The following is a 5,918-nucleotide window of genomic DNA, read 5'->3' on the forward strand; positions in this document are numbered from 1 at the left end:
CATCCTTGAAGTATTGAACACCTCATGTCGCAGTAATTCAAGATATTTCTCTTAATTGCTTCAAGAAACCCAAAGTTAGGTTCTTCAACAATAAAGGGCAACTAGTTTTATTTTTCAAGAAGGATTAGAACCATAGTTGTGAAACCTCACATTTACCTGTACATCTGAAGCTGCCGAAACTAGTCCATGTCCACTCAACCTCCAAACCCACAATCTCTTCTAAGGTTTTGAGGTTTTCTCAAAAATCCATTTTGGATTAATTCTTGTTAAAAACATTTACCTTAATCAAAACAATCATCATTCTTGAACTCAGCCTTGGGCCAATTGGAACCAGAATTTGTCACTATGGAGGAACTATCACCATTCTTGAACTCAGCCTTAGGCCAATTGGAACCAGAATTTGTCACTATGGAGGAACCATCACCATTCTTGAACTCAGCCTTAAGCTAATTGGAACCAGAATTCCTCACTATGGAGGAACCCTGACCTCTTCCCAGAGCATTCCCCCACTAATCAAAACTCTTCCTTTATATTGGCTGTCTCTCATGAAACAAATCGGATTTGTAAGGAAAATCTGCTGCAGTTTATTTAGCACCACATGCATAAGTAAGTAATGCAGCCTTCTATCCCTGTGAAAAAGGAAAATGGTTGCTTTTCTTGATGAGATGGAAAACAGGGAATAGCTGTTCAAGAAAAAGACTAAAATTTGGAGATGCAGGGGTTCTTTTCAAACCCCAAAACTCTAAAAATCTGTGGAAGAAAATTGGAAACCTTTAAGATCTATCAGATAATCTCAGGATCACAAAAGGATATTCCAATTCCATCTTCTGGATCTGTGTCAACAATGATTTGGACAAACTGTTGTTTGATTGTATGTATCTTAGATATGGATGGGAATTGAATGGGAGCATCCAATGATTTAAAAAAACTACTACAGTCATATCTAGAAATATTTTTGTTATTGTGAATTACGAAATGATAATCTGGTATCACAGCAAGTCAAATTATGATATTGTTATTAGGATTCAACTGTGTAGTGTTTGAAGATCTAACTTTCTATTAATATCATATCATAGAAATATATTTTATAAATCTAAATTTGAACTTTGATTATATTAATATTCTTATGATATTTTTGGTTTGACACCTGCATAAAGCAACAAAGTATAGTCAACAATTACAGACGATTAATAAAATTTAAAGTCTTTATTTTGTATTTTGATGTTGAAAATTTAGAGAATTGAGAAGGAGACAAATTAGTATTAGAATAAGGTAGGCCTCATTGTTGTTTATTATTTAAATGTATGAAGTATTTTTGGTTTTTATTATTTTTAAAATATAATGTTTATTATTATTTAAAAATTAAGTTCCCCTTCTTATTATTTTAAAATATAAATTATAATCTAATTATTAAATATATTATATTACATATTTTCGTAAGTTATCTATTTTATTGACTACATATAATAAAATATTCAATTAACTAATACTTTTTAGTTCTTAATTTTTTTATTTTAAGCTAACATCTACTATTTTTTTAGTTCTTACTTAACAACCTTACTAAATCATAACAATTGCAACAATTTTATATCCCTACTTTCATTCATGCATTATATAGGACAAAATCTATATATCATGATATATCCTTAGCTCTGAAATTATTCTATAGTAATTTATTTCGAATGGACATACTTACATATCCTTTGCAAGGAATTAGAAGCTCCATAATTTAGGCAGAAACTTCCATCAGTTTCATTTAGAATAGGTTCGCACATAATAACCCTGCTCATGGGGTTAAAAAGTCAAGTCAACTAATAATTATTGTTTAGGATGGTAGAGGTTGTTTATCAAGGCCAAAAGATGTAAAGTTTCCAATAATAGATGGAAATACTAAATTCTTGGAAGAACTCCAATAGTTATAGTAGATAACATAACAACTTTACAGAACATCAATGAAGAATTACCAAACAAAATTAGGTAATAGCTTTGGGTATGTGCACCAAGATGGTGAACAAAAAAGTGGCCACTAGCAAAAAAACCACCTAAAATGGACAAAACATGTGCATGTTTTTGATAAATTAAAAAAGCACATACATGTTAAGGCTAGGAAAATCCGAGTCAAAATGTGTATGTGTTCTTTGAATTAAAAACATGTATGTGCTTATATGGGGAAAAAACATGCATGCGTCAAAACGTGTATGTGTTATGGTAAACAAGCAAAACACGTACACGTTTTGCTAAATGTAAGCTAGAAAAGGAACATGGCCTTAGATGCTAATTCATTTAGCCTTCCCCTAGTTTTTCTCCATCAATATACATAAAATAGAATATTTAAGAATAAGTTATTTTTTCTTGGATGGGTTTGATGTGGGTTCGTGGTGAGAGTTGGAGGCAATCTTTATTGGCTCTTTGCAAGTGCTTCCTTAGCAGGTGTTAATGGCGTCTGGGACCTTGGGGTCATTTTGGCTTCTCTTGCTTGTCCATTTGGTGGTCTTTCTTTTGTTTGGAAGGGTTTTCTTTTATCTACTTTGGGTCCAGTTCAATTGCTTGCTCCCTTGGTGCCTCTTTTGTTGTTGTTTGGTTTGTGACAAGGGATTTATTTTGTTCCTCTATCTTGGGGATGGATGTTTATCTTATTTTCCCTTTTGTTGGAGGCGTTTGGATCACTATTTTCCTAGTTCTCTATGCGAGCACCTTTGTCCTAAATTTTGTTTCTATGGATGTTGAGGTTATTTAGGTTCCTATTGGGGGATTTGTAGTTGTTGGAGTTGTCTCTAGGATGGCCTTTCTAGCCATGTTCAGGGTGAGGTCTACTACTCCTACAAGATCTAAGTCTTATTTTTTGGTCAGTGGTTTGATCAGTGCTTCTGGTGGTGCCCATTGTGGTCTCTTTTTGAAGAGAGGAATGTCTCGAGCTATGGATGGCCTGTTTGTTGTTTCTAGTTCTAGTGGCCCTCAGATGGTTTTGGGTGGTTGTTTGTTTGTTTGAGGTTTTTCCATGTGGAATGTGCTCTTTTTCTCCCGTTTTCTTAGCTTCCCCTTATTCTTTTTTAGTCAATTTGTTGCTACTAATTTTCAAGGGCACATTATGGGTGTTTGTTTTCCCTACAATTGGTTAAGGGATGCTTCTAGTTTTGGGGTTATTATCAACCTTTTTGGAGCTCGATGGTTTTAAGAATTATTTGTTCTCAAGTGGGCTTGTAGTACTTTTCCCTTGATCCATTACAAGGTATTGCACAAAGATGGTGGACCAAAAACAGGTCTTCAGATACCACTTTTTTTCTTTTCGAGAAATTGAAGATAGGTACACTCAAAATTTGAAGATGCAACAAGAACAAGAGTTGAAGTGCTCTAAATCTATTTTCTTAACTACTAATTTGTTTTTAAAATGGTGGAGATTAAGGGTTTCGAAAAGGGGCACCACATTTATTGGTCTTGTTTTTATCTCTAGGAGTTATAATGTAAATTCTAGTTTTTAGAATATTCATATAAATAAATTTCAAACTTAGTCAAATTTCAGTAATCATTTTGCTTGTATCAACATTTTGTCTCTTTGGTCTCTCCCTCTCTTTCCTTGCATTCCCCCCCCCCCCGCTCTCTCTCTCTCTCTCTCTCTCTCTCTCTCTCTCTCTCTCTCTCCCTCTCTTAATCTCAACCCCCCCTCTCTCTCAACCCCTCCCTTCCTCCATCCCTCTCTCTTTGGTCTCTTACTCTTTTTCCATCCCTTCATCCCTCTCTCTCTCTCTCTCTCTCTCTCTCTCTCTCTCTCTCTCTCTCTCCCTCTCTTTGCATATACCTCTCTCTCTGGTCTCTCCCTCTCTTTCCATCAACCTCTCTCTCTCTCTTAGGTCTCTCTCTCTTTTTCTCTCAACTCCTACATTCCTCCCTCCATCTCTCTCAATTTGTCTCTCTCTCTGCCTCAACCCCTCCTTTCTTCCCTCCCTCTCTCTCACTTGGTCTCTCTCTCCCTCTCTCTTAGGCTCTTCTCTCTCTAGTCCCTCTGTCTCTTTCCATCCCTTCTCTCTCACTAAGGATCTCTCTCTTAGGTCTCTCTTTTTCTTTCCTTTCCTCCCTCTCTCTCACTTGGGCACTCTTACTCTCTCAACCCCTTCATAGAGAGAGGGCTTGAGAGAGAGAGAGAGAGTTCCCAATATAAAGAGAGAGAGGGAGGGAAATAGAGAAACTTGAGAGAGAGAAAGAGGGAGGGATGAATGTAGGGGTTGGGTAAAAGAGAGGGAGAGACCTAAGAGAGAGAGGGGAGGAGGGAAAGAGGGAGGAAAAGAGAGAGACCAAAGAGAGATTCTAAGAGACTTGTAGGAAGGCATGAAAAAAGAGTAAGAGATAGAGAGAGAACCCGAGTGAAAGAGAGGGAAGGAGGAATGGAAGGGTTGAGAGAGAGAGAGGTTGATGGAAAGAGAGGAAGAGACTAGAGATAGAGAGAGCCCATGCGAGAGAGAGGGAGAGAGGAAGGGAAGGGTTGAGAGAGATAGCCCAAGTGAGAGAGAGGGAGGAAGGGAGTGATTGAGAGGGAGGGAGGGAGGGAGGGATCTCTCTCTTAAGTATATCTCTCTCTTTTTCTCAACCCCTACCTTCCCCTCTCTTGGTTAGGCTCTCTCCTTGGTATATCCCTCTCTTTCCATCAACCCCCCCTCTCTAAATCTCACTTGGTCTCTCCCTCTCTTTTCATCAACCCTCTTTCCTTTCTCTCTCTCACTAACTCTCTCTCTTAGGTCTATCCCTATCTTTTAATCAACCCCTACCTTCATCCCTCTCTCTGGTATATCCCTCTCTTTCCATCAACCCCCCCTCTCTCTAACTTTCTCTCTAGTCTCTCCCTCTCTTTCCATCCCTTCCTCTCTCTCTATTCCCTCCATCTCTTTCCATCAACCCCCACTTTCTCCCTTAATTTTTTCCCTCCCTCTCTCTCATTTGGGTTCTTTTTTGTCTAGAGGTGATAGACCTAGAGCCTAGGGAGAGAGATAAAGGGTTATAGAGGTGGGTAAAGAGATAGGGAGGGAGAGGTAGACAAAGGTATATATGGAGGGAGGGAGAGACATATGGATGCAAAGAGAGAGGGAGAGGGAAGAGAGAGGGGGTAGGTCTGAATACTAGAGATGGAGGTAAGGAGGGAAGGCGAGGTAGAGAAGGAGATATGGTGGGAGAGACCTAGAGAGGGGATATGTAGAGAGGTGAGGGAGATATAGGTGTTCACAAAGAGATAAAGATGGATAAGGAGATAAGGAGAAAAATGGAGAGGGAGGTAAATAACTAGAGAGTGACGAGATCCAGAGCTTGGGGAGAGAGGTTCGGTAAGAGACCTAGGGGGGATGATAGAGGTGAGAGAGATAGATGGGGATAGAGGTGGGTAATGAGATACAGATGGAGAGGTAGAGAGGTAAAGATAGAGGGAAGGAGAGACCTAGGGATGGGGAGAGATAGAGGGTGGGAGGAATAAGTAATGATTGAGAGAATGGAGAGAGAGGGGGGAGAGAAACAATAAGAGATATCGATGGAGGAAGGGATAGAGATGGGGGTAAGGAATGAAGATGAGGTACAAAGTGAGAGAAGGTAGGAGAGACCTAGAGAAATAAAGGTAGAGAGAGAAAGAGAGAGATAGAGAGTGAAGGTTATGATTTAGAGAGGTAAAGAAGTAGCATGCTAGGTCTTAGGGTTGAGAGGAGAGACTGAGATAGAGAGAGGTAGAAATGGGATAGAGGAAGTGAGATAGAGAGATCTATAAGTTTAGAGTTTGGGGGAGATAAAGGAAGTGCCACAGAGAGTGAGAGAATGTTGATAAAGCATGTTGATTACTAGAATTTGGTTTTCTTAAAAATTTAAATGGTCATCTAAAACCTAGAATCTACATTATAACTCCTAGATTTGTAGAAACTCTCAAACATTTCGCCAATATATACATG

This window comes from Cryptomeria japonica, chromosome 11 (assembly GCF_030272615.1).
Source record: "Cryptomeria japonica chromosome 11, Sugi_1.0, whole genome shotgun sequence".
NCBI classification, from domain to species: domain Eukaryota; kingdom Viridiplantae; phylum Streptophyta; class Pinopsida; order Cupressales; family Cupressaceae; genus Cryptomeria; species Cryptomeria japonica.